A 25938-nucleotide genomic window follows, 5' to 3' on the forward strand; every position below is an offset into this window, starting at 1 on the left:
CCTCCCACAATACACTAAATCTTCTGAGACAAAGCAAAAAATATAAACCTTCCTCCACCCAAAAAATAAAATAATACCGAACAGAGAATTACTAGAAAAGCATGTAAAAGCAAGGGGGCTTGAAGTATGTTAGAAGGGTTAGAGAAGGAAGTTAGATTAAAAAAATAAAATACAACATTCAAGTGAACCCCACGGTAGTTTTCATACAATCCTTTACAATCCTGTAGTGTTAATTTTTTTTTAAGAGCTCTCATTCATTCAAGCAGTTGTACAAGGATTTGTGATTCTGTGAATATGTGCTGTCCATCCTAGAACTGGGCTTTTGCACTGAACTTGGAAGGCCAAGACAACAGATGCACAAGGCTCATCCCTGACTCAGCAGCCCACAGCTCTCTTCAGAACAAAGCAGTCTCCAAACTTTCACCACCAGAAACTTTGTCTATGTCTAAAATGCCACTTAATCTAGGTACAGGGGATATATGATGTCTTCCAAAAGACACAGATGCTTCAGAAGAAGCCATAAGAATTATTCAATAGAAACTGCTCTTCCCATCCCAAGTTCACTTTTTCCCTCATCGCCAGAAATGTGGAAAAAAATAAAATTATTTAAGAAATCCCTAGGAACAGGAACTACGAGATTCATGGCAAAACACTTTTTTAAAGTTTTACAAGTGTAGTCCACCCATACATACAGAAACTTGTGTAATATTTTCCATGGACATTCCCAATGACATTTAGGATTATCCCATTTTTGATACATATAATAACAACTGAAATTACCTATTATGGCTGGTATGAGCAAGATGACTCTAATCCAAATGTACTCAAGTATTAATTGCAGCATGAAGTCACTACAAAGTAGACATATGTAGAGTTTGTGCATCAGCAAAATTAACTAAGAGAATAATACTTTACAAACATATCCTGGGTATCCACGAAGGCACATTTTTCACCTTCCTCACAATTACAAATTCTTCATCTTCTCTCAAAACACAGAAAAGAACTTCCTCAATATCTGCAAATGGGTTACAGCAGCCTAACACATTCCCTTCTAGTAATATTTTCTTTGTACTTCTGTTAAACATATTCTACAAATATTAATGAAGTCTCAGCATTGCTGTAAGGCAGGCAAATATCTACATACAGATGAATAGTCTTCTTGGTTGCCAATGTGCCATGCAAAATTTTAGAAGTGCTTGCAAGCCTGCAGACACAGACCATTACCATGCCTGTCGCACAACATTCCTGAGCGCTGAACCTACACACAGGATTCATTTCAAAGCGATTTCAGCCTCAGCCCCCTTTCTTTGCTCAATCCCTTAATGAACCATGAGCCAACCATACTGTGTGAGCTAATTCAGTTTCAAGCAACAGGGATCTCTGTAAACCAACACCACTTGCAATAGGTGCAGTGGCTAAGCCTGCACCGCAGAGACGGAGCAGAACGCTGCAAGGAATGAGCCAAGACAGGCAGTGCTGCCTCACAAAAACCACTGAGTCAGGCACTGTCTTCTTTCTGCAGCACCTACAAAAAATGAAAAATGCAATCCAAAACATGCCCAAGATGCACAGCTGAGATCAGCACCTATTCAGTGGACTTCAAAACAAGATTCTGCTCTTAAAATGGGTTGTAAAACTAACTTTTAAGTACTTTTTGAGCCAAGCTGTCTCAGTTATGACAAAGTGAATACAATTTTTTATTGTCTTGGAACCAGAATCAAGATAAGAGGCTTTGTACTTTGCCTGTCATTGCAGCAAGACTATTTTGAGCCGGCCCAAACCCTCAGAGTAACTGTGCAAGCTTAGTACCTGCACTGCAACTGCACAGGCCTAGCAGGACAGACTTCTTATCACATGTTGGCCACGATCGCTCACAGGAGCAAGTTCAGTTTGCTCATTTGGTTATGTGGCCCTTGCAAAGCTAAGAACAAGCAGAAAACACTGAAGCTGGTAACCACCCCGACAGGACAAAACCAGATCTCTGGAGGCAGCTTCACACTGTGCCAACCTCTAAAAAACTTATTAACATTATATACCAGCTCATGTTAAACAAATGTTATACAAATGTTATAATAATGAGTAAATAAAATATTAAGAAAAAGAGTACATAATAAAAAAGTAAACCCAACATTCTAGCTTCTCCCATCAATTTGGTAGCAGCTTTCTTCAGGAACCAGGGAAGGCTCCGAGCCGCAGAGACAGGCTGAGCAGACGAGAGAGGCATGGGGCATCAGTCCAGCAACACAACCCCAAAGCAAAGCTGGCCATGGTTCAGCATGTACTTCTGGCCTGAAGAAAGCCGAGGCTGTCCTTTGCCAGCACAGCACAGCACTCTACAAGATGTACCACCAAGATCCTGTTCATCTCCATATTCCCTTGCTAAATCAATCATAAAGAAACATAACATCTCAACTTGCATCCTTTGTTCTCTGGCAAGGTCCCACTATGACAGTTCATTTTAAGGGGGGGGGGGAATGTAACACCCCTCTTTTACTGCAGTCTCATGTCTCTCCAAACATTTTAAGCTATTGCTTGAACCCCCATTTCCAGGCACATGGTTGAATTAGAACAACCTGTTCAGGAAAGGAGATGCTTCCATTTAGCACTAGGTATGGCTGAAACCACCAACTAAGTATTTATCACACTATTAAATAAAAGCAGAAGTCTAGAATTTACTATTCATTACTTTATTTCTAAAGAAACTTTCAAAACACTAAGCAAAGTAAATGCTTCAATGTGTGAACGTGTGTGATTTTAGAGAAGAGATTCCTCATCCCCAAGATCCTACCACCTCTTCTGGTGGTAGGGGGTAGATTAATGGTGTTAAGGGTAAATAGTCCCTTCCCGTGCTGCAACATCTCTGAAAGCCTAAATGGTGAGAAACAGCTTTAAAATCCCTTATTTAAATATTTTTTCATAACAAGAAAAGAAGAAAGACAGACATGTTCAAGACAAGGGGGTTTGGTGAAACTTTTTGCCCAGATGGCTTCTGACAGTGTGTCTCTTCCAGTGAAGAAACACAAGAATGATCCCATTGACTGATCTCATGGCTGTTCTCAGCTAGAGGGAAAGTTTTTAGAACTAGAGGCTTGAGAACACACTTTCTCCATGCAGCTGCAATGATGAAAGTATTTGCTAACTTCTGCATGGATTAAATTATATTTAATTGCAGAGTTATCAATATTAGGACCTTCATTTACAGTTTAGACACCCCAAAAGACAGTTAGCTTTGCAAGTCACTTTAAATTCAATCTTGAAGGTGATGAAATAAAATAGAGGGATGGAAAGAGTTCCCAATACCAAGTAACTACGAGGCTGGATGAAGAAAAGAATGAACAAGGCAGTGACCTCAAAGGTAAACATTCCTCACCGACGTCAGCTGCCGCACAACCAAAGAGGGGATGGCTTCCTCCTCCTGAGGATGTCTCTTCTTTTTGAGATTCTTAGCTAGCCCTAAATACTGGACAGATTTATTTGCACACCTAGATGATAAAGTACAACTACAAAATGATAGATTTCCATTCATCTCTATTACCAAGAATTTTTTGACAGTACAAATGGGACAATAGGGGAAAAAAAATTTCTGCTTTATGCATGCATTTTCTCAGTCTTGATTGCTATGCTGGGAGAAAGGGGTGGGGATGAGTCTGTAATGCTTTTGCTATCAAGCTTACACCCACTTGACACTCTTCCTCTTAAAGGAACAACTTAATTACCTGGCTCTGTGCTACTTGTGCCCACTGGGTGGAACCAGGAACTAACAGCACCTTACAGTGCCACTCATGCCCACAACAGACTCATAGTGGTCTTCCTTCTTTTTTTATTCTGCTATTGCACAATTCTCAGTCTCTCAAGTGCTGTAAAGTTACAACAAAGCTTTGAGGATCAGAGACCTTAGGCTAACTTCACAGAATCTTGCTGGAAAATACACTCGGAATTTCCAAAGGTTAAGATAAATGCTCTTTCAAACACCAATCCTTCCACTTAACTGATGCAAAAGTAATTATCAAAATGTTTGGCTAAAAGTTGTTAGTAAAGACCATCAAAATGATCTTGGAGTGAAGACTAAAAACAAAAGTTTCCCCAAATCCACAGACGTACTATTTCAGAGAGTAGGGGTAAGCAAACCTGATTAAAGGTTTCCCAGAGGACACAATAAAGGCCATTTCTGAGAGACCACTTCATGATAATGGAAAACAAAACTGAATAGAGTAGACAGAACAGCAAGCAAACTAGCATAACAAAGATCTAATTTTGGTCACTAGCAAGGTATTTTTTCAGCTACCAACCATGATCCTGTAAATCAGGACACTGATGGGTCAAACTGCCTTTTGGGAATACAGCTGCCTGAAGTGGGAATGTTGGCACTACTGTAGACAGCTTACTGCTTCTACAGTGATTGGAAGAAAAAAACTGAACAATTCTATGAAGAAAGAGTCTGTTCTTATACAGACTTTTCAAACCAATAAATAACCCATGAAATATGAAAACAAATATGTTCCTGTTATCTGCTCAGACCAGCAAGGGGCACGGAGAGACCACATTCTGCAGAAACACCCCGAAGCGAGACCCTGCAAGCTCCTGGGGTCAAGTATAGCTTTATACAGTATGAAAATACTCTTTACAGCAGATACAGTTCTCCAACTTCCTCATCCAAAATGCTCATGGGTTTTATAAGACTCCAGTGGACTGCCTCTTAAAACAGTGTAATGAAATCTTGCAAACACTTACCTAATCTGAATCATTTGATTTTAAGCCTGACAGTCAGCCAACTCTATTTAAAGAGCATCTTTCACAGCAAAAAAAAAAAAAAAAAAAAATCAGCAGAAAGCCATTGGCTTTGAACTGCAGAAGGTTCAGTGATGGTGGAAGGCTGAAAATTTCTACTTTCTACCTCTCAGGCTCAAGGGAGCTTCTTCCCACATGCCTGCAGGTTCTCCCCCAAGGTTTCAAAGTCTTCTCTGCAGCCCTTCCTGAAAGAAGGACCTTAGCTGATAAACACCTGTGTTCTATGCAAACTTACAACCACGTAGACTTCTGTTCAGAATTGTGACTTATTCTATAGAGCTATTGGGACAGTAGGGTAGCTGTGTCCAGAGTTTCATAAAGCAGTTAAGAAGACTCAAAGTATTCATCTGGCTTTCAAATAATAAGAAAAGCTATTAACATCCATCCAGTAAAGAGCTCTAATACAACATGACAATTATTCAAAGGCAAATTACAAATAAAATAAATAAATAAAAAGGCCAAACATACAGCTCTACTTATCTAAAGCCAGCATTATGGCCTTTTCTGATCAACAATAACTTAGCCCGCAAGATGATCTAGAAGCTTCTGGAGTAAAGCATCTCTTCTTAGACACTGTAATTTATAAAATCACAGTGTGGGATAATTGAGTAATAAAGGGCTTCTGTCAGAAGACAAATAATGAGAAAGTGGAGGCCAGAACTAGAGATGCCAATGTCACATTATTTACTTTGTGTGGGGCTTATTGCCAAAACACACTTTACTCCCCGGATAAAACTTTTACTCATATCAAAAACATGATATTAATAACCACTTCTCTCATCCACCACAGTACTTGCAGCACATGCATTTGCTGAGAAGGTTACAGGGAATGGAGGCACACAAACCCACAGTCTACTTCCGAAAACCTTTGGAAGCAGCAGCCCCCCTTTATATTATGCAGCCCTGCTATCTCAGCAACTTTTCTCTGACAGCTGAAGAAGGAAAGAATATACGTAAAATTAAGAAAGTCTGCCCAACCTTAAGGAAATTCAAGCCCTTTCAAAACAATCTGCACTCCCTTCAGATCTCCCCTTCACAGTTGTCCAGCTCTTTTAAGACTGCCGTACATGATAATAAAAGCTGCATCTTAACACACCTGGATTTCCAAAGCGCTTATCCTCAAGTTTGGTATTACTTTCTACATGAAATCTAAGTTTATTCTCCCAAGCCTATATTTAAAAAACACCCTATGTTCCCTTAGACCTGGTGCTAGACATTTCACAAGGAGGAAGGGGTGGTGAAGCCAGCTTTTCATCCCACTCCACATGGAACTTGTGGAGTTTAGATAAATGGGAAAAAACACAGCAGCTTCAAATGTTATGCAAGTGTTCAAAAGCAGTTAAACATCACCAATCAATCCTGCATAACACAGAAAATCATGACAAATAGGAACAAGGCAGCTGTCAACCATATGGTGAAATGGAAGGTTCTAGTTTGATTCTAAAGAACACTCAGCTGCCAGTTATTCCCTTTTCAAACTTCACCTTGGCTTTCCAAAGGGAGCTGCAAGATGAATTCAGTATTGGATTCAGCCTCCAGATATAAACATTTTGACTACAAAAATCTGTATTATATAGCCATGAGCTATTGCAAAAAGATTTCAAGGCCCTTTCTCCTATGGCACCTTATTAACAAAAAAAATAATCTCATCTCTCTTCCAATAATACCACTGACCCAAGAAAACAAGAGTTTTCCACTTTGGCTTGTAAATTCCAGCCCAACAATGACTTAAGAGTTCCTAGCAGATTTAAGTAGTCAGTAGTATTCAACAACATAAGGCTTATTGACTGGTAACTTTTTAAATTCTAAATCCTGCTGCCATTCTTTTCCTGACCTTGCAGATTTTCACTGCTGAACAGAAAAATTCTTCCTCTTCTGTAACTGTAACTGCTACCTTGTTATAACTACAAGTTCTCCTGTCAATCTTCACACCCCATTCCTAGCTTAAAACAGAAATCAGTAGCTATCAACTCCCAAATCATACTCTTTACATTACAGCACTACAAACCCCTGTTTCACTAAACTCTATTTCAGTTTCAGTTTGGAACAACTGAATGTGTTAATACACAAATATCCATATAGAATAACGACCATGAGTAAACAAGAAATGGATTTTGCAAGAAAACCAACAAACAGAAGAAGTCAGGCACCATTAGTACTTTGATTTCAAAGGAAACAATGCAGATTAAGCAAAGGCAGCAACACATTGAGAGTAGCAATAGACTTTGACCAAATAGATGGAGAGTTTTTGGGTGGGGAAAATAGGTCTTTCCATTGATATGTTAAGAATCTCAAATACTGTTGTGTCCAGGTAATGCTCAAGGGGAAAGATGACACCCAGAGCAGACATCAGTTTCTTGAACACGAGCACTTAATGGACTTTTTGCTACCACTGCCTAGTGAAAACCTCCCCAAAGGGTGGGCAAACAATCACAACCTCGCTTGTGATCAATAGCTGGGGCCAGAAAATGTATTTGTTAGTACCATAAAAGCATTTATTCCCTCCCTCTTTTCTCTTAGCTCAGTATAGTATTTGGTCTTAAAAGAATAGTTCTAGAATATTCTCAAACTATTAATTCACTGTATTTTGTGTTTTATCTATACCACCATTACCACATATCAGGATGGCTTGCAGCTCTCATGTTCTTGACAGACTAATAACATACCAAGTTGCAAAACTAAAGCAGTTCAGAGGAACTCATATAAACAGAGAATAAAGAAAGAGTGAGCAGCAGTTTATGGTGCTTGTGCTGGGTCCCAGTATTAGATGCTTACATAATTTTTTCCCCTATTTTGTTAAAACTGACAAGCAGAAGGAGCACTGCTACACTGCAGAACATTATACAGATTCATACTTCACATAAAAATATAAAACCATGCACCCAGCATCCACAACATGCTGATTATTCCTCTTTTTTTAAGCAATCATCTGTGCTGTATAGTTATAAATAACACTTCAGCAGAATCACGAGTGTGCACAAGCACACATAAGCTGAGTTTAAGATCATTATTATTTAGTTTTAGAGGAATAAGTATAACTAATAGGAACAGGGAAATTCATTTTTGCTTCTTCTGGCTTTGGATACAGAAGCATTTTGCCACAAAACCCACAGAAGACTTCCGAACCTGAGTAGGAAAGACATTTGCACATACCACAAGAAAAAGCTTACTGAATCAAAACATTCCATATCCAACAGCAGTTAACAGCATATGGAAAGAGTAAAACAAACAAGCAGGTTGGGGGAAACATACCATGACACCATACACCTCACTAACAACCAGCAACAGGCAAGCAGGGGGAGCAGAACTCTAAGCCTGATTTCTTGTTTTCTATACAACCAGGAGACCAGCAGAAGAAAACATCTGACTGAGGCATTTAGGGAAATTATAGAGGAAAAAGACTCTCTCTGCAAGTTGGTGAGCTGGGTCTTTTCCTTTTCTAAACAGGGAGCAAATAGACATGATCAAACCTCAGAATTTTACATCCCAAACTAGCAAATAAAGTGTTTGTCATATGCTGCCACGGCATCCCTGTGGCTCCTGCACATCAAGGCCTGACCTGGCCAACTGGTCCACTGCTGGCTGAGCCAACAGCCATGGACATACTGTGCCTCTCCCCAGCTGCAGACCCATCCCATCACACAATCTCATGAAGTAAAGAGCCATTTTACTGGGCCCTGTGTGTTTTAAAGAAAAGGGTAATGACAACTGAACTCACAACAGTCCTGAACTTGCAGCTAATCATCAAACACAGGCAAGGTCATGTAACGGTTCTTGCAAATACAGGAAAGGAGCCCTTGTATAACAGGATGTGCAGCTAACTCCATTACCTGAAATTTTACTGTTGTTGAGAAGCCTCTTACAAACGGACAAATTGCTTAAATTCTTCTGGTATAAGACATCTTCTGAAAGATGTACTAGAACAAATATTTTGGAGAACAAAACCACTCTGATATCTGTTAATCAAGCAGTGGTAATAAAAGGCTTCAAACCCAGTTTAATCTATTTCATCATGTGAAAGTTGGAGTAAACGGCTAAAACAGTCAAAAGATACCTTCACTATCATACACAGTCAAATATTAGAGAATACACATAGTATACACAGACAGAAAGTTCAATGTCAAAGCAGATTGTATAAGCAAGTTGTCTGAAATACAGATAACTTCCTTTTCATGTTAGGACTAATAGTAAGGTGAAGCCATGAGATTTGCACACTAATTTTCACAAAACTCTGGCCTCTTTGAATTCAGAGTCTGAACTCAAATTTCTAAATTACAATTCAAAGAGACTGGTTCTCTAAGTCTTACCAGATGCTACCATAAGAAACTACTCCCATATTGATTTAAAGAGCTTATAAAACTCTTCCCAAGATTTTAAGGTATTAAAATCTGTAAGGAATTTGCTGAGGGGAAAAAATAACCCAAACAAAATGCTGTTCATTTTATAAAAAGCAGAAACAATGATACAATTACCTTGTATTAAAACCAGGCTTATGGAGATTATGTTATTGTTTTCATTCAGAAAGGTTATTTCATCTTCACCAGAAAAGTACCGTGAAACTACCAAATGCAAAAGGGATTATTTTGTGTCCTGCTGTGGCCTGGAGAGATCCACAAAGCATGAAAGAGACTCTTGTTAAGCACAGGCAGGCTCTGTCCTAATGGGTCACAGAAGCAGAAGCTGTGCAAATGCAGTATAATACAAGCTGAACAGACCAGTTGGGTGTTGGGGTAAGAAAAAGAAGAATGATGTCAACAGCTTTGATTTATTTTTTTCTCTGCCTGGCAATAAAATGACCCTACTGAGTGGTACCAGAAGTTTTCCCTACAAAAAAAAAAACACAACAAATCCCAAAAAAACAAAACAGGAAGTGCTCTAGAGCAGGTATATATCCTGGAAGGAGTCCTTCTGCATAACTTGCAGGTTGCTCACTGCCAGAAAAAAAATCATGAAAAGGTAAGTCACAAGAGTTTTTTTTGCAACTGGAAGAAGCCTGTTAAAGATGAAATTAAAACAGAATTATTAAGGTGCCCAGGGAAGTTATAATACATTTAACAAACTGGTACTTGTGGAAACACCCTTAATAGAACTTATTGCTGTTGTTATTTTAAAACAGAATGAAAAGGAGTAAATTTAAACATATGTACACATGCTCCTATATACAAAAACAAGGCCTGACCTGACAGCACTGCAAATTATTCAGCCAACAACAAATGTTAAAGCCACTAAATTCAACACTGAAAGAGTAGCTACAGAAAAGTGCAGTCCAGCTCAACATCACAATAGGATTTCAGCCTCTAAATAAAAGGATGCTTACTTCAGAGATTTCGTTTAATTCCTTTCAGTTTCAATGCTGCTGTGGGTCTGAGCTCTACAGAAAAGCAAGCAGCTACTTCTGTTACTCTCCCAAATCTCATCCTGCACTGATGGCCACAATCACTTGTGAAACTAAACACATGTGCCTGGCAAAAACCACATACACAAAGGATTACACAGCTCGTGGCTTAGTCCAGCATAGAACACATGAAATTTAGAAAGCACACCATCCTAAATTCATATGTTCTATTCTGTGTACTCAGTTCACCTTTTTTTCCCCTGAAGAGAAAAATGCCCAGCCTACAATGATGTGTGTCACCTCTAAAGCAAAGTGCCTCAGGGAACAGGGCTGGAGTACAGAGAAGTTTTAGGGAAAGGTCTCAGGCAAGAGACAACCGCAGCTCTAGGGGTTCTTCTGCTCCATCACACGCAACAGGGAATGGGAAAGTAACTGGGTCTCAGGATGACACTGTTTATGTAAGCATTTGGTTTCTGGCTTCTAATTATGTCTGTGATTCTTAGGAGTGTGGGCATGAGTACGGCCCCATCCTCCCTCTTGGGAAGATACCAAGGGTGTTCAAAGATGAGGGCTCCAGGGACTGCAGGGTATGGTTGATCTCAGACACAGCACAAAATTTCTGGTAAGACATCTGGGGTCACTCAGTGACTGACTGGTTGGGAAGCTGAGATATAGGTGGTAACAAAGTTGCACACAAGCTTAGTTCCATTTTGTTTTCCCTAGGTTTTTTTCAATCTTCTCTTTTTAAAAAAGCAAAATTTCTAGTACTATTTAAGTAAAATATGGCTTTTGTGATGTTAAAATCCTTTCAGTCTTTTAGGAACTCACCACAGGAGAAGAGTTAGACATGTCTAACTCTCAAACCCTGTGGAGAACTCCACATCCTGCCACAGCAATGCAAAATGGTCTCTAAGGCTTGCTTCTTCCTACAGACTCTGGTACAGATTACAAAGTCATCCCCCACACCAGGATCTCCTAGAGCTGGTCACAGGGCAGTCTTCACCTTCCACTTGTACAGCAGTCACATGCCACATGCTGCCCACACCTTCTCTTGCCAAATCCTCTTAGTGCAAGACCTGCTGATATTGCTTCAGGCTCGCGTCTACAACCATTGTAATGCTGTACAATAGAACTTGTTTTCTGCAGAATTCCCTAGACAATATGCTGGCAACATAAGAAGCGCTGAAGAGATGCAACTGTTGCATTAGCAACTTGGTGCACAAACACAGACCCAAAACACCAGCAAGGCAATAAAAGGACAAAAGCAAACACCGTCGTGTTTAAAGTCCTCTCCCTCAGAATAACCAGGCTTCAAGGAACAATCACCTGACATCTGAGAAAGCAACATCTGTGACAGCTCTCGTTATCAAGAAGAGTTACTACACTACAATGGTATTTTCAGTCACGACATTACACCACGATAAATGTTGAGAAATCATTTACAAAATTTTCTTCAATACTAGAAGAAAGCACTCAGACATTACTATAATTATTATTATCATCCATTGCTTAACCAGCATTACAACAAGTCACACTTCCTTATACACACACCTGTAAGGGAAACAGGAAAAAATAAGAATATTTTATCCAGATTAAGAGTCTGTGCATCCTTCCTCTGTGATTAAGAAAATAAAATAAATCATACACATATGTGTGTGCACACATGCAACTAAGTGGTTGATCTGGAAAAATCTTACATTTCTAGTCAAGCGGAACTGAAGTCACTCTATTTGAAGCTAAACTACTCTGAGCTTGAGCCAAAACATGTGGTGCTATGTATTTTTTCTTTGCTAAACTAGAAGGAAGTTTTTCTGTTTTTTTAGTATTCTCATTTTTTCCCAGTTCACCTAACTTCTTCAATTCCAACATACTCTGGTGACCCAGGTACTCAACAATTTAGGGCAGCAACAGTAACTCACATCCTCTTGTGAAATCAAGTACATGAGAAGCTTCAGATAAAATCTATATTAATAGGCATGGAATTCCACATTGGTTAAAAAGACTATTATTATGACCCAGAACATCAGAACCTGAAAAGACAGAACTGGACAATGGATGAAATGACATGGCTGTGACATACTATTCTTTGGAAGAAGTAATCTGGTCTCATATCTTATATCTGTGAAAACTCCTAGGAGAAACAGCAACTGATTAACATCAGTTGGCTCATGGTGGAATTGAAAACTGTGGTATTGCAAAACCTTCTTGGAAATGCATTTGTTCCAGCTCTCTTCATTTTGCTTTTTGATTATGTTTATAATTATTCAGAAGGGTAGTCTGAGCATAAATTTCTCTAACATGTTGCTTTGACTATATCCCACTATTCCCTTCCCAGGGTATGTCAGTCTCCCTACATTCCCTTCTAAGGGTCTTTGACTCTAGCATAATATTGACTTTCCTATTTGTAAGTGCATTATTAAATCCTTCCCCAAAAGCTGATGGTGCCAGCCTTCACCAGCCATTAGTTACATTATAAAACAAGTGCTTCTGTTTTCTCTCCCTCAGAGAAGATGGAAACATACCAAAAACATCTACAAAACTATCTGGTTATCCTCCAAATCACTCCTTTCCTGCCAAGCACGGAGAAGCTCAGCAGCAAAGCAGCAGGTGTGCCAAAACCATTGTTCATCCTGACAGCCACCACAGTCTGCTTCCTTTGCTCCTCAGGCTGTTTGTCATGTTTCTCTGGCCTTAAACGGAGAACTCTTTAGCTTGGAATTATCCTGTTTGGGTTTATAAGACACCTAAAACTGAGACCACTGTCACAAGTTATGCCTTTTGGCATAACTAAATTATAAAGTAACAACTTTAGAAAACTCCTGTATGTCCACTGCACCGCTTCTCTGTCAAAAAAACCCAAGAGGTTTCTTAACTGCAAATTAAAAAAAAAAAAAAAAAGCCTAAGGTTTCTCTAACTCCACAAAGTTCAAATGTACTAGAAGAAGGACATAAAGGACATATCTCAGACAGGCATCATCTGAGAGTAACCCTATTAAATAACCAAAGAAAGCCAAAATCTCAGGGCCACCAGTGCAGTGAAGAGGGCACTTCTCTCTCCGTGCAAGTGCTCTGGGGAGGGCAGTTCACACTTAGGCTCACAGAAGCCAACTCAGCCCGAAAAATTAGCACTTTTGGAAGGATGGCAAGAGGGGAGGAGAGTGCTTACTTTATTTGCTACTGGGTTAGTAACCTGAATCAGCTTATCAAGAAGTTAGGGCAAGGAGAGTGGGACTTCCTCTTCCAGGTATGGATCAGACAAGTCTTGTCTCTGCAGACTGTGATCAATATCTTTGTAATCCTGGTCTATTTTAAGCTGCCTGAGAATTTATTCCTTAAAAAAAAAATGGAATGCATTTGAACAAGTAGAATGTTTATTATACTGAATGTTGACTACTGAACACATACACAGACTAGTCCCCCCTCACCTCCTCTGATGACAAACTCTAGAATCGGATTTATCATTTTGTGGAACTAAAACCTCTGCTTAGTGTCACCAAATGTATCAAAATAGTGGGAAGTTTTGGGGTTTTTTACCTAAATCTATAAACTTAAATAAAGATGTACTTCTTGCTAAGCTGAAGCAGTGAGAAGTATGGAATACAGTGATAGACTTCTGACAATCACAAAAAAATTACTAATTTTGGAAACAAGACACTTTACAGAAGGCAGAGGAGCAGGAAACCAGCTGAAGCAAGTTGACTTCTATAAATCAAAACATTAAAATAACAGAAAAGCTCTATCAACATTTAGTACCTCATTTCATTATCAACTTTCTAACATAGAATTCAACGAATAGAGGGAAGGAAAACCACATCTAACTGTCACAGCAGTGGTGACACTGAATTAAAACAACAGATTTAAAAATCAGAAAGACCTACCTTCAGAAGCCACTTTCTGTTTATTGTGTGAACTCCACACTGGTATTGCAACAAAAGTTGGATATCAGAGTGAGTTGGGAAAACTCTCAGAGCACTCACTGCTAGAGTAACTGCTCTGAGTAATACTTGCACAGAGAAATTACTTAAGGGAGGAGGAAAGAGCTAGAATAGCGTGGGAGGGGACAACCTGCTGTTTCAAACAATAGGAAGCTGTTAAAACAAAAAACAAGGGCCTCCCTCAGCACAGGAAAGTCTCATTCGAAAAGCGCTGCCCCGCTGCCACCTACCAGGCAGGCAGCTCTGACAACAGAGATAAGGCCCGAGGCCCTGCCCCGCTTACCGACAACTCCCTTTGGAAACAGGGCCAGGCAAGACGGAGGAAGGTTTTCCAAACCCTTTTATAAAAGAGACCTGATTGGGGGAAGACAGGGCTGTAAGGGATGACTTCATTTTACAGCAGCAGCCTGCCTGTGCAAGGCAGGGTTCCCCTCAGTGTGACAAGTGATCTGGAAAGGTTCCTGCAAACTCTTGAGTGAAAAATGAAGGATATTTACTCATAGGAGAGAGTAACCATTTAACAGAAAAAAAACCGGAAAGAACTCAAAAGATGGCTTCAGTTTTGATCCCTCAGTTTAGAGCCCTGCAGTTGCAATGCAAATTTAAAAGCAGTTTTTCAAAGCACGATTATTGCAGGACAATTCCTGGAACCATCCCCTGTGGTTCAAAGCCATTGATACTGATCAAGGAAAAAAGAAGTTTGTTCAGAAAAACGGCTTCCTATCCCCAGCATTTCTACATAATTATTCCCAGATGCTCTTACAGCACAGCTTCAGGACACTGGTGCCGTCCACATTCAGCATCAATTTGTTCTTTTAACATGGTCACGTTCAGGGCATGGACAGGGAGAGTTACTGTATATCCAAGACCAAAATAACTCTAAAGAAAACTTTGGTTACAAAAAACTCCAATGCACACCATTGTCTTTCTGCTCTAGCACAATATAATGCTAACAGAATCAGACTGAAATGTAATGCTTTGGACCATACAAGGTATTGAAGATACTATCCCCACCGGGACCATTTACCTAATAGGAACAAACAATGCAAAAAGGAAGCCGTTGAAATACAATGAAATCAGTTCGCCTTAAGAACAATTCAATCTTCCAGGACAGAAGGGGCTGAGCCAAGCTTTAACTATGTCTTTCCATAATGACAGACTTTTGGAGAGACAAAAATAGGAGAACAAGAAAGGAAAAATACAGCAAAGGCACAATACCCTAAGCAGTGTTTTACCTCAGGATGCTTCTACATAGCTTTTTTTTTAAGATTTAGTGTGTGCAAATTTCAAATAAAATAATTTTCTAAAGTGCACTAACAGTGGCAAAATTTTGAAGGAAAAATAGACCAATGTTCAGTCATCATGCTGGGCTCAAAACCTGCTCCACAGTTGTGTGTGGTTAAAACAGCATGTTAACTCTGTAGCACTCTTTCCTCAAACAGCTTGTTTCAAGGAAGCCAAGACACTTAAAAACAGTTTGCAACACCAACACAGACTTTTTCCAGGCAAAAGCAATATGCCAATCATCATTTTTAGCATATAAAAACAGTGACCAGGGCTTCCTTGTGTCTCATGCTATTACTCGGATCTGCAGGTTTTCTTTCAAAAAGCTGTACAAGTCTTACCAGATGTTAGTAAATCCATTGTTCAAGTGGCATTATGTCCATAGCTCAATGACCTGAGTTTGGCAAGCGCCCTAGGAGAGAAAACACTGGTCTCTACACTCCCTTAGTCCTCCTCATTCCAAAGGACAAAGCATTTGCCTTTCCTCCTCAGACAAAAACACCCCGTAGATCTCCCATGACTCCACTGACTTCCTTGCTGAGGCAATGCAGGCCAATGCTCATGAAACGGCAGCAGCATCCAAATCAATAATACCAAGAGTTTTGTAATACTGGTATTTACAAATTCCTATTTGCTTCAGCCTCAGTTTCCCTAATTTCAGAACTCTTTCTCAGCTTTTTGATAAAATGCTTCAGGTAACCACACATACTTGAGTAACTACTAGAAATATGGATCAAATTGCTGACATCTTCAAATACCTGCTTTATCATAATTTTGCACAGTCCCTCAGCACATGGATAGCGGAGACAGTTACAAGTCTACACAACACCCAGTTCTTCAATACTTCATTGCATGAAGAAAACATGAAAATTATTTCTAAATGCTCTCTTTAAGGAAAGATCGGTTCTGCTTCCATCACACCTAAAATTAAAACTTTTTAAAATCATACAGCAGCAAAGGACAGGTAGGGGTTTTACTACTAAAACAAACCCCTTTGCATCGGACAGAAAATAGTAAGCAATTCAAATAGTAAACAATTCAAATAGTAAGCAGAGCTCCACGCCCTGAATAGAAGCAAGGGGACACATCCCCAACCTAAGCACAGTGGCACTGCTGCACTTACTCAAGAGAGCTTTGTCAAACACACCAGCTAAGAATCTGACTCACTGCCACCAAACTAAGAAAGAATTCAGAGCAATTACCACAGTTTCGCACAGAACAGGAAGAATAAAAAAAAAAAAAGGGCATTTCAACTCTTCTAACATTTCATCTAAATTAGGACAGCAGAGCAACCCTCAAGGAGTTCTGGTCAAGTACTGCAACCCCCAGGGCTACTGGGACCGACAACAATGCTAGCAATTACACAGCCATCCACAAAGCTACCTCAGACTGAAATGAGGGAGGAAAACCAGGCAAACTAAAGCAACAGAGACAAGCCCAAAATCTCTCTGCCTTCCTTGCTTTTCTGCTTTGGGTCAAAGATCAGCAATCTGAGAAGCAAATGTATTTGCAAATCTATTAGAAGCCTGTATGCCGACACCATACGTTCATGGTTGGCAAGATAACGAGATTGCCAAGGAAAATGACAAAAGCATAAGTTAGAAAAAAATTGAAGAAACAAAGTATAGATGACAGAGCTGAAATAACCATTCTCTTAATACTGAAAACAGTTCTTTTCCCAGCGTCTGCAGAATCATGTGATTTCAGCTTCCTTCTGCTGTTGCAGATCCTGTAGCTTCTCATCCAGCAAAGGCTATGCTAGCCCTTCCCTTCACCTTCGAATAATTTTCCACCACAGCACTCCTACTCATGGAGCTGTAAATGTCAGCACATTTAGTACAGTTTAAATACCATAAGTTTGTCTACATGGAGAAGTTTGTCAGGAATAAATGCTACATGGTGAAGATGTAGTTTCTTCACTGCCAACAAAGAAGCTGGTTGCAGAAGTTCCTGCCCACCTTTCACAGAATCAGTTCTTCCTGTTCTCATCTGATGCTCTGTTCTGCAGATGGCAGCCTGTGCAGGACCACATTACAAATTGCCTCATGAAAACCATCTGGGTTAAAAAAAAAACAACCTGAAAATAAAATTATGAAGTGGGGTACTTTTATAATTTCAGTTATTCAGAACACAGAGCAGTCCTGCAGTATGCAGTTGTAACTGGCACAACACAGACCAGCAAACCACAGGGGGTACAGGAGCACAGACAGTAGTTACAGCAGCTTCTTTATGAGCTTTGCCACCAAAGCATGTAGATGTACACCATGTAGATGTACTAGTAGATCCATTAATTCCTTGCACAGGTAACTTACAGCACGTTTTATGATACAGCTGTGCCAATGTGACAGCTGCTACCAGGGTGGATCCGTTAACTGTCATGTGCTCCTTCTGCTCCCCTTATGCTAACACCGGTAAGTTTGCAAAATGACCTATTATAGGGCAGTAAGTTGGCAAAAAACAACTCTACCAATGGAAATATTTTTTTTTCCATCAGCTCTCTCTCTCAGAATGCAGAAAAGCAGGCCTGGCAAGCAATGCTTCTTGACAGTGGCCTGAAGTTAGATCCTCCTACCCAGATAACAAAGCTGCCCCTCCATCTGCAGTCAGGTGCCTGTGCGGCAATCGGTAACGCAGACTAAAGGTGCGGTTTCACTTAACTGTGGGAAACACCAGACTGTCAGTGTGTTTACTTTCCCCAGCCTCACGCTCCCACTGCTGCCGAGCACTGCACTGAGCTGTGAGCCGTTTGCATGAGCCACTTCAGCCAAGAACACACAGCTGAACAAGGAGACAGCAGGAGCACCCAGTCAAGACCCAGCCACTCGCCCTGCCCTGAAGCAGCCAGAGCAAAACTGCCGTAGGTGAACAACACACTGCACTCCAGGAAAGATCAGTTCAAAACAACTGCTGCTAAGGAAACCCCCTGCTTAATCCTTTCTAGCCTCTTTCCTTTAAGTAAGTACATTTTTCTAGGACAGTGGTTTTGAACTTACAGTATGCATCCCCTGGACTTCTAAGAAGTCTGAAAACAGATGTTTGCCCCTTTCACTGAAAACCTTTGAGGTCAAAAAAGTTATGTGGATACAAACCAGTGACCAGCAACAATTTCTGTTCTGGGGTGAGGAGGGTGGAAAAGGTGGGTTGAGAAAAAGAAGTTCATGTTCCCACATCAGCAGTGCAATTTGCAAGAGGAGGGGAAAAAAGCCAATAAAAAAGAAAATAATCTAACAAACTTTAAGGCAATGTGTTCAAACGTATTGGGCAAATACATGTGCTGTACTGAGCTGACCTTCTCCTCATGGCAAGATAACTTGAACACAGTCTGGGGAGGCAGGAAGCACACCAAAATCTTGATTTTACTTTGTCTACACAGTTTACCGTGGTAGGGTGGACACAGCCTTAAAGCCAAATGGACCCATATAACAAAAACTAATAAAAATTCATGCTGTTTTTTCTCTTACCATCTGAGCTACTCTTTTATTATAATCAGGTAACCTGGAGCTATTCAAGTAGCTTGTAAATTACGAGACGAGCAAAAATCTTTTTTTGACATTTCTCAGTATTTCTAAATAACAACCAAGCATTGCTGTTTTGGTAGTTATCAAAAGAGAATCAGATGATTCTCAGACAAGCCTCTAATGTGAGGCCAGAATCTTTATGGGCTCCACTTTCCCAACTCTGTATTCTCATCCTTGCACAGTCCTTTCCAACACGGCAACACAACAACCGGTTCAGGGTAAACAGCAACCAGGTGAAAGAGAAGCTAAGTCAGTCTCAAGTCAGAGCTGTTCCTCAACAATCCCTACATAGCCTCACAAGTATTTTTTGTGGGGAGTGGCTTGCAGTGGTAGTACCAGTTAAATTATTTGAGAAGATGTGGTCTAAACTAAAATCTAAACTTGCTTTAAAAAGCAGTTTAGGAGCAATGAAGTGGAAAAGATTCCTTTGTACATGAAGTCCAGACTCTGGTTATCAAGAGTACTATTGCCATAATTCCATTCTGAACCTTATGCTTTGACAAATGAATCTGGCTCATTTGTACCCTTAAGAGCAGAAAGTTGGTATACACACTCAATATTTTCCAATTCACTGAAAAAGCTGTTGTCTTTCTTATGTGTATGTGCTACAAAGCAGAGTGCTCCTCACTGAAACCAGTCTTTATTTTGGCATGATTCAAACCAAAAAAAAAAGTACTGGGAGAAAACGAAAGCATTAGAAACCTAAGTACATTACTGTGAACATATCCTGCTAGCAATTTGACTTACTCCATCAAAGAAATCTAACAAAGTGCTTTGAACTAGTTTTACCTGTAGCACTGGGAAGTCTGGGAGACTACAAGAGACAGGCTTTAAAGCCTAACAAACACAAGCAGGAAGCAAAACACCACTCTTTACCACAGAGGTAACACCACAAATACCACAAATAACTGCACTTCTGGTTGCTACTACACTCCTAAAACCATAACGAAAGCAATTCTATTGCATACTTATTCTCACTGACTGCCAACCATAGTGCACTGCATTTAATCCATCCTGCTTTTTGTAACTTCCACCTCAGTAAGTGGACCAAAGCCAAAAGGATGTTTTATAAATACCCTATCAAAAAGAGATGGTAAAAGGTCTTCTTTACCACAAGTAAGTCACCAGGCTATAGATGCCTGTTAAACAAATAAAGTCCTAAATTAAATTTCTTGGTCAAAGTATTAGCACATTCTTTGAATGTGTGTAACGCCTTGCTGTGTCCAAAGCCATAGTCAAGTCTCCCATCACCTGTGCAGATGGAGAAGACACACACACAGTTTTATGCCCTAAAAGGCAAGGTACAAAATTGATTCCCTGTAGGAAAAGGAATTTCCTGTAGTTTAAATATGGTCTTGGGATACTCAGGAATCAATTTATAGTTCAAGTAAGTTAGGAATCAGAAATCAATTTTTCCTATGTAAAGCACACACATGGCATTGGACCAGCATAACTGGAGTGATAAATCCATATCCACTTTTCCTAGAATTTAGACAATTTTGTGACCCTAAATTACGGCACCCAACCTGTAAGCTTTGAATCTTAGCAATACTGTGGTGCTTGACAAAAGGCTTGCAGGAAGTCTCGAGAAAGGAGATTATGCAAGATTGCTTCACCTTCCTGCATCAAATAAAATGCTTTTTAGGCTGACATAAAAAAGGAGATGACAGGTTGAGGTGGAAGTTTCTCTTTGGAAACTAACTTGCATCAGTGTGAAATTAAAATCAAAGTAAGCTCACAAGAAAGTTCTCCCTACCTATATTCATTTGTCCCGTTTCATATTCTAATTCCTTGGCTTTATTAGTTTACTTTTGTATCACATTTAACAACAGAAAAAAAAGATCACAAGCCATGGTAATAGAGAAAGTAATGAGACTCATAAAATTTTATCTTACACAAATTCACATTCTGCACTAATTATTTTCCGTTGTGTCTTATTTTCACCCCATGACTGAACCTTGGCAAACTGACACACAGTCAGGATGTACGTACAGCACAGAATTCCCTACAGCATTTAAATCCATGCCATGATATGGAAGAGCTGAAAACAAAAGTCAATGATGCATGTGATTCCAGGAATCATCCCAATCATTGGGAGGGAATCAGTATTTTAAAACAAATTTTTATTTGCAATTCATAAATATAAGTCCTCTATGAAAATCTGCCATAAGAGAGGGGCAGTAACAGCATTTCTTAAGTCATCTATCTTTCCATCTTGAAACACATTTTCATAATGCCATTAAAACAGCCATTATTTCTTAAAACTGCATGTACCTACAAAAGCTGTTTACAATCCAGTCACTTTTTCAGTAGTATACACAATCACTTTATGATGGCTATTGTTTGTTTCACAGTCCAGTGAAATTAAACTGGCTTAAGATGCCAAAATATGAACAAGGAGGGTAAGAAGTAGCTGATGACTTCCAGAGGAAACAATAAGCCACTTGCCAAAAATCTATGGAAAGTCACATCTGTCACAGTAATAGGTGCTGTAATGAAAAAATATACTTAGAAGTTAAAGAGATTTTCAGGTAGAAAAGTAATTGACCGGATTTCACCCTGTGGCCTAATCCTATTATGTCCTGGATTACCTACTTCACCTTAGCCTGCTGTCCTAATGCTGCAGCACCCCACTGGACTACAAACCTGCTTCTGACAGAACACCCATATTCTCTGCATAAAGATGAAAAAAGTAGTAATTAAACACTAGAGTAATGTGACAATCACCCAGAGAGGTTCCTCTCCGCAAGGTGCGAGGCACACACCTAAAGACTCCACCGGTCTTAAAGCATGCTAGATTAACACACTTCACTCCTTTAAAAAGCCCAGTGTTAGTACATCAACTGGGACCATGCATTTTCCAGGACATAAGCCACTGTGGTCCATCTATCTATGCAGGATGCCCACTACAAAGAGCAATAAGAATACCAAGTAGTATATGAACATCAGCAGCTAAATTTAGAGAGCAAAAACATCATCCATTGCATACTGATTAGACTGAAATGCTATCAAGGCAATAGAAAAAAAGAAACCTGCAGAACGATGGATTCATAGGTGTGTATTCAAAACTAAAAATAGCACATCTCTTAACAAATACATACAGCCATACACAGGAGTATTTTTTTTCATTTTAACAAAGAGTTACTCCAGAACTCTGCTCTGCAGATTAGAAGAGACTAAATCTGCTTTGGAATCTAATGCAGAAATTAGATGTGGTAGAGATGGGCCTTTCCAAATCGGGACTTCAAAGGGAAGCCTTAGCCTACATTTTTAGCATAAGAATACCAAAGAGACCTTTCTCTAGTCAAGAGTCAAGCTTGCTAAAGCCTGTGCTTTACTTTGCCACATCCTTCTGCTACCCAGAAAATTACAGAGGCCCTCCTGCCAACTTTATCTTCATGTGATAATTCCCTTGAGCAAGGAATATTTTTCAATGTTTATTTCTGCCACTTTTAACTTATCTGGTGAAAAGTGAAAACATTAGGCCAGAAATTAGAACTTCAAATATAGAAGTCAATTTATCATGAAGATTAAATGCATGTTCAAAGAAAGGTTTCAATATCTCCTCTATCCTTATTAAGAAGAAAACAAACAAACAAAATACAAAACCAAAAGCCACAACCAAAGCCAAAACCGATACTTTGCCTTTCTTCATCAGAACTACCAAATGCAATCCTGTGCATACAGATATTTAAGTGCTGTAAATTCCACATGGGTTTGCACATTCCCCCCAAACTGGCAAAGGTTATGGTCTCTTTTCCATACAGGTGGGATATAATCTTCCATTGGCAAGGGAGGAAGAGCAGCTCTAAGACATCTTCCACCCCTCCTGTACTGCAGACTTGAGTGTTTGGAACTGCCTTGATTTACCCAAGTATGACGAGTTAAATTTAGCACAGCATTTTCTACCAAGGACAGCAGGCACACGGCACAGTCCACCACCACGAAAAACAGAAACAACTACGGCAGTATCTGCTATTCTCTTACTACCTCAGCAACAGTTTCAACAAGTAAATACAAATGAAACATACAACATGACGTTTGGCTGCACAAAGAAAAAAAGCTAACAATTAAGTTTGCAAATAATTGCACACTCTGCTCATTTTCCCAGTCTAGTCTGCCGAAGGAGACTAGAGACATTTGCTCCTACGGCAGCCAGCACCACACAAAACAAGCCGACACCTGCTGCAGCGGACCCGCACCGAGAAGCCCTCCCGCCGTGTCCTGGCTCCCGCCGTGTCCCGGCTCCCGCCGCCTCCGACACGCCGGTCCCGGTCCCGCCGGCGCCGCTCCCGCTCGCGGGGCCCCGCGCGCCCTGTGCACGTGCGCAGCCGCCGCCGCCCCGTCCCGCGGCGCGGGCAGCGCCAGCGCGAGCCGCGGCCCCGCCCAGTGACGTCACCGCTCCGGCCGCGCACCTGATCGAGGGCAGGTCGCGCCTTAAAGGGGCCGCTGCGGCCGCAGCCTCGCGGGACCGACGGCGGCGGCGATGGCCGCGCCCAGGTAACACCCACCTGCCCCCCACGGGGCCGCGCCGAGCTGCCCGAGGCCTTCCAGCACCTCTCGGACACCTCCTGCCAACGCGAGGAAACCTTTCAGCCGCGCACTGCCCTCGCATGCCTGCAGCCCCCCTCCCCGGAATGAGGTTATCCCAGGGTGATGATTATATAAATAATTTGGGTAAACAAACCACTCTCCTGGTGGATTTTAGCAGCACACTTCAAATCCTTTCCCCTTATTTCCACAGCTCTTTTTACGAGGCAGCCGTGGCCACAGCAGCATGTGCCTCTGACACACCTGCCATGCACAAATCCAAACGGCTGCAGCTTTCAAACACCCGAAGGCCACAACTTGCCTCTTTCACCCCAAAACCGCAACTCCAATTTGCCCATCGATAAAGGACGGCTTGACCGTTCTCAGCCATGTTCAGAACTAGATACAGAACATGCCAGAGGGAACAAACCAACTTACCATGGCACAAAACTGATAACCATTTACTTTGTACCATCAGTGCCAGACAAATGAGACACACTCAAAATGTAACTGGGACAAATCAAACTTATCACTACACTCTTCCCTAATCAAAATCAATTGTCCTCTTACCCGGATCAGTGATCCTCTCCACTAAGGAAATGTGCTGGAGGACAAGAGACCTTTAAATCAGTATGTGCATCACTTCCACTCAGACAGGCAAATAACATGAAATGTGGAAGAGAGAAGAATGAAATGGAAGATACAAACACTAAAACTTCCTAGTCAAGAAGCACATTTGAACAGAAACATGGCACTTCCTATACTGTCATCCTTCCTATTTCTATCTATCCATATCTATCTATCTAATGAAAACACGTCACACTCGCCTAAACCTTGAGGAAGTTGCTGGAAATTCTCAAGGTGCAGGCATTGTTTCCTTTCTTTCACTACCATTGGCATAAAGCCACCAGTCTAGACCGACTACCAGGATTATTCATCACATCCGCCAACTTTCAGGGTAACTTCATGCAAATCAATTCATCTCTGTCTACTCCAATTCCTCATCTATAAAACCGACAAATTACACTTATTTTTCTAATTCTCACGCATGCTTTCAGTGATAGTTCTTACTTTTACATATCAAAGATTAAATAATAATAAAATGTCACTCATTGTCCAACTAATATCATAAAGGTTTCACTTAAGCTTCTACAGATATTTCCAAACAATGCTTTGAGTCTGCAAAAGTTCCCTTTCTTCTTTGTTTCTATGCATGGTTTCCACCATCAATTATACCAGCACTTATCAAAAACAGTGTTGGCCTTTGGAAGTGCAGCATTCAGAGAAGAGGAGAGACAGCATTCTGTTGTTCATATAGGAACAGGCTGAGTTATACTTTAACATAATATATTATAGCCTCATACACAACCTCTTGCTTCTTGCTTTATTAATAAGGGAGATACCATAAAGATACATTTAATCAAATACCTCGATTACATTCAACTCTCATCTTCCCTTAGACAGATTATTACTTCCTCCCTGCAACATCTGTAGGGATCCGAATGTCTAAAAACATGTTCTTCATATTTAGACCTCTTTTTTTTTCATTTTCTGAGTATTTATAAGATCTGTGTTTCTGCTTTACCTATGATTACTAAATAATCAGGACTAATTTTCACAAAACGGTAAATGTGATACAGCATGTTTTCTAAAACAATTTCACTTTCATACTTATTTCAAACTGCATGTGGACAGAAGTTACAAGACCTTATTTTATTTAACTACTTTAAAAAAAGGGTTTAGAGTAATCTGAATTAAATTGATATTGAAGGTAAGCACCAATACTAAACACTTTTAGAACTAAGAGACCTCATCCTGTCAGCTCTCTTAGTTATTACTAAAACATTAAAATTTTTGGCTTTTTTATGTTTTATTCTAAGCTGAGGAAGCTTGTGGAACAATCAAAACAGTTATATCTACACTATAATTAAAAAACCCCACTTCTTGTCAAAAGCCAGGTTGTCAGTTCATTAGTGCTAGTTTCAATTCAGCATCTAATTTGCTAAAATTTTTGTGGCAAACAAACAGTGGGATTTTATTTTAAAGTATACTTAGAACAGATTATCTTAATTACTGATAGTAATAAATGTGGAATTTAAATACACTCAAATACACTTTTCCCTCAATAAAAATAATTTTAATCACTTTAAATTGTCATATTAAAAAAAATAATAATCCCTTGTTTGAATGTTATCCTACCTGTTTGGTGCCTTTTTGATCACTGAGCTCCCACCCTTAGGGAGACGGGTCTGCAACCTCAGTTGGAGCCTGGAAGTCAACTCTTCACAGCTGACAGATTGACTATTGTCTGTAGCATGTTTGCAGGGCTATTGCTTATCCAGACTATTGTGTTGCCTTCCTGTTGCCTTCCCCTAGAACTAACTATTAAATTAAACCAACATATTTACACATATTACCATCCAACACAGTTGTCCCACTAACAATGTTAATTATGCAAGACTTAATAATTAAAATTACAGCTCAGTCCTGTTTTGCACAGTGAAGTCACAATAAAATCACTCTAAGCTTTATTTTATGTAAAAACCAC

General features: G+C 40.1%; 1 protein-coding gene across 12 annotated transcripts in view; it reads right to left on the minus strand.

The window, feature by feature from the left end:
• The window catches only part of USP54 (ubiquitin specific peptidase 54), a 94762-nt gene that overhangs the window by 51093 nt on the left and 17731 nt on the right, over positions 1-25938 (minus strand). The window contains exon 1 of one of the 12 annotated variants that reach the window (XM_027699965.1): positions 23043-23094. The exons of 9 other annotated variants lie outside the window; for them this stretch is intronic. The gene's annotated coding sequence lies outside the window, so the exon portion shown is untranslated. Of the gene's footprint in view, positions 1-14001; positions 14115-23042; positions 23095-25938 lie in introns of those variants that run through there. 2 more of the 12 variants (XM_027699966.1, XM_027699963.1) reach the window with 2 other exon arrangements.

The sequence above is a fragment of the Neopelma chrysocephalum genome, unplaced genomic scaffold (assembly GCF_003984885.1).
Source record: "Neopelma chrysocephalum unplaced genomic scaffold, ASM398488v2 Primary Assembly neopelma1_143, whole genome shotgun sequence".
NCBI lineage: Eukaryota > Metazoa > Chordata > Aves > Passeriformes > Pipridae > Neopelma > Neopelma chrysocephalum.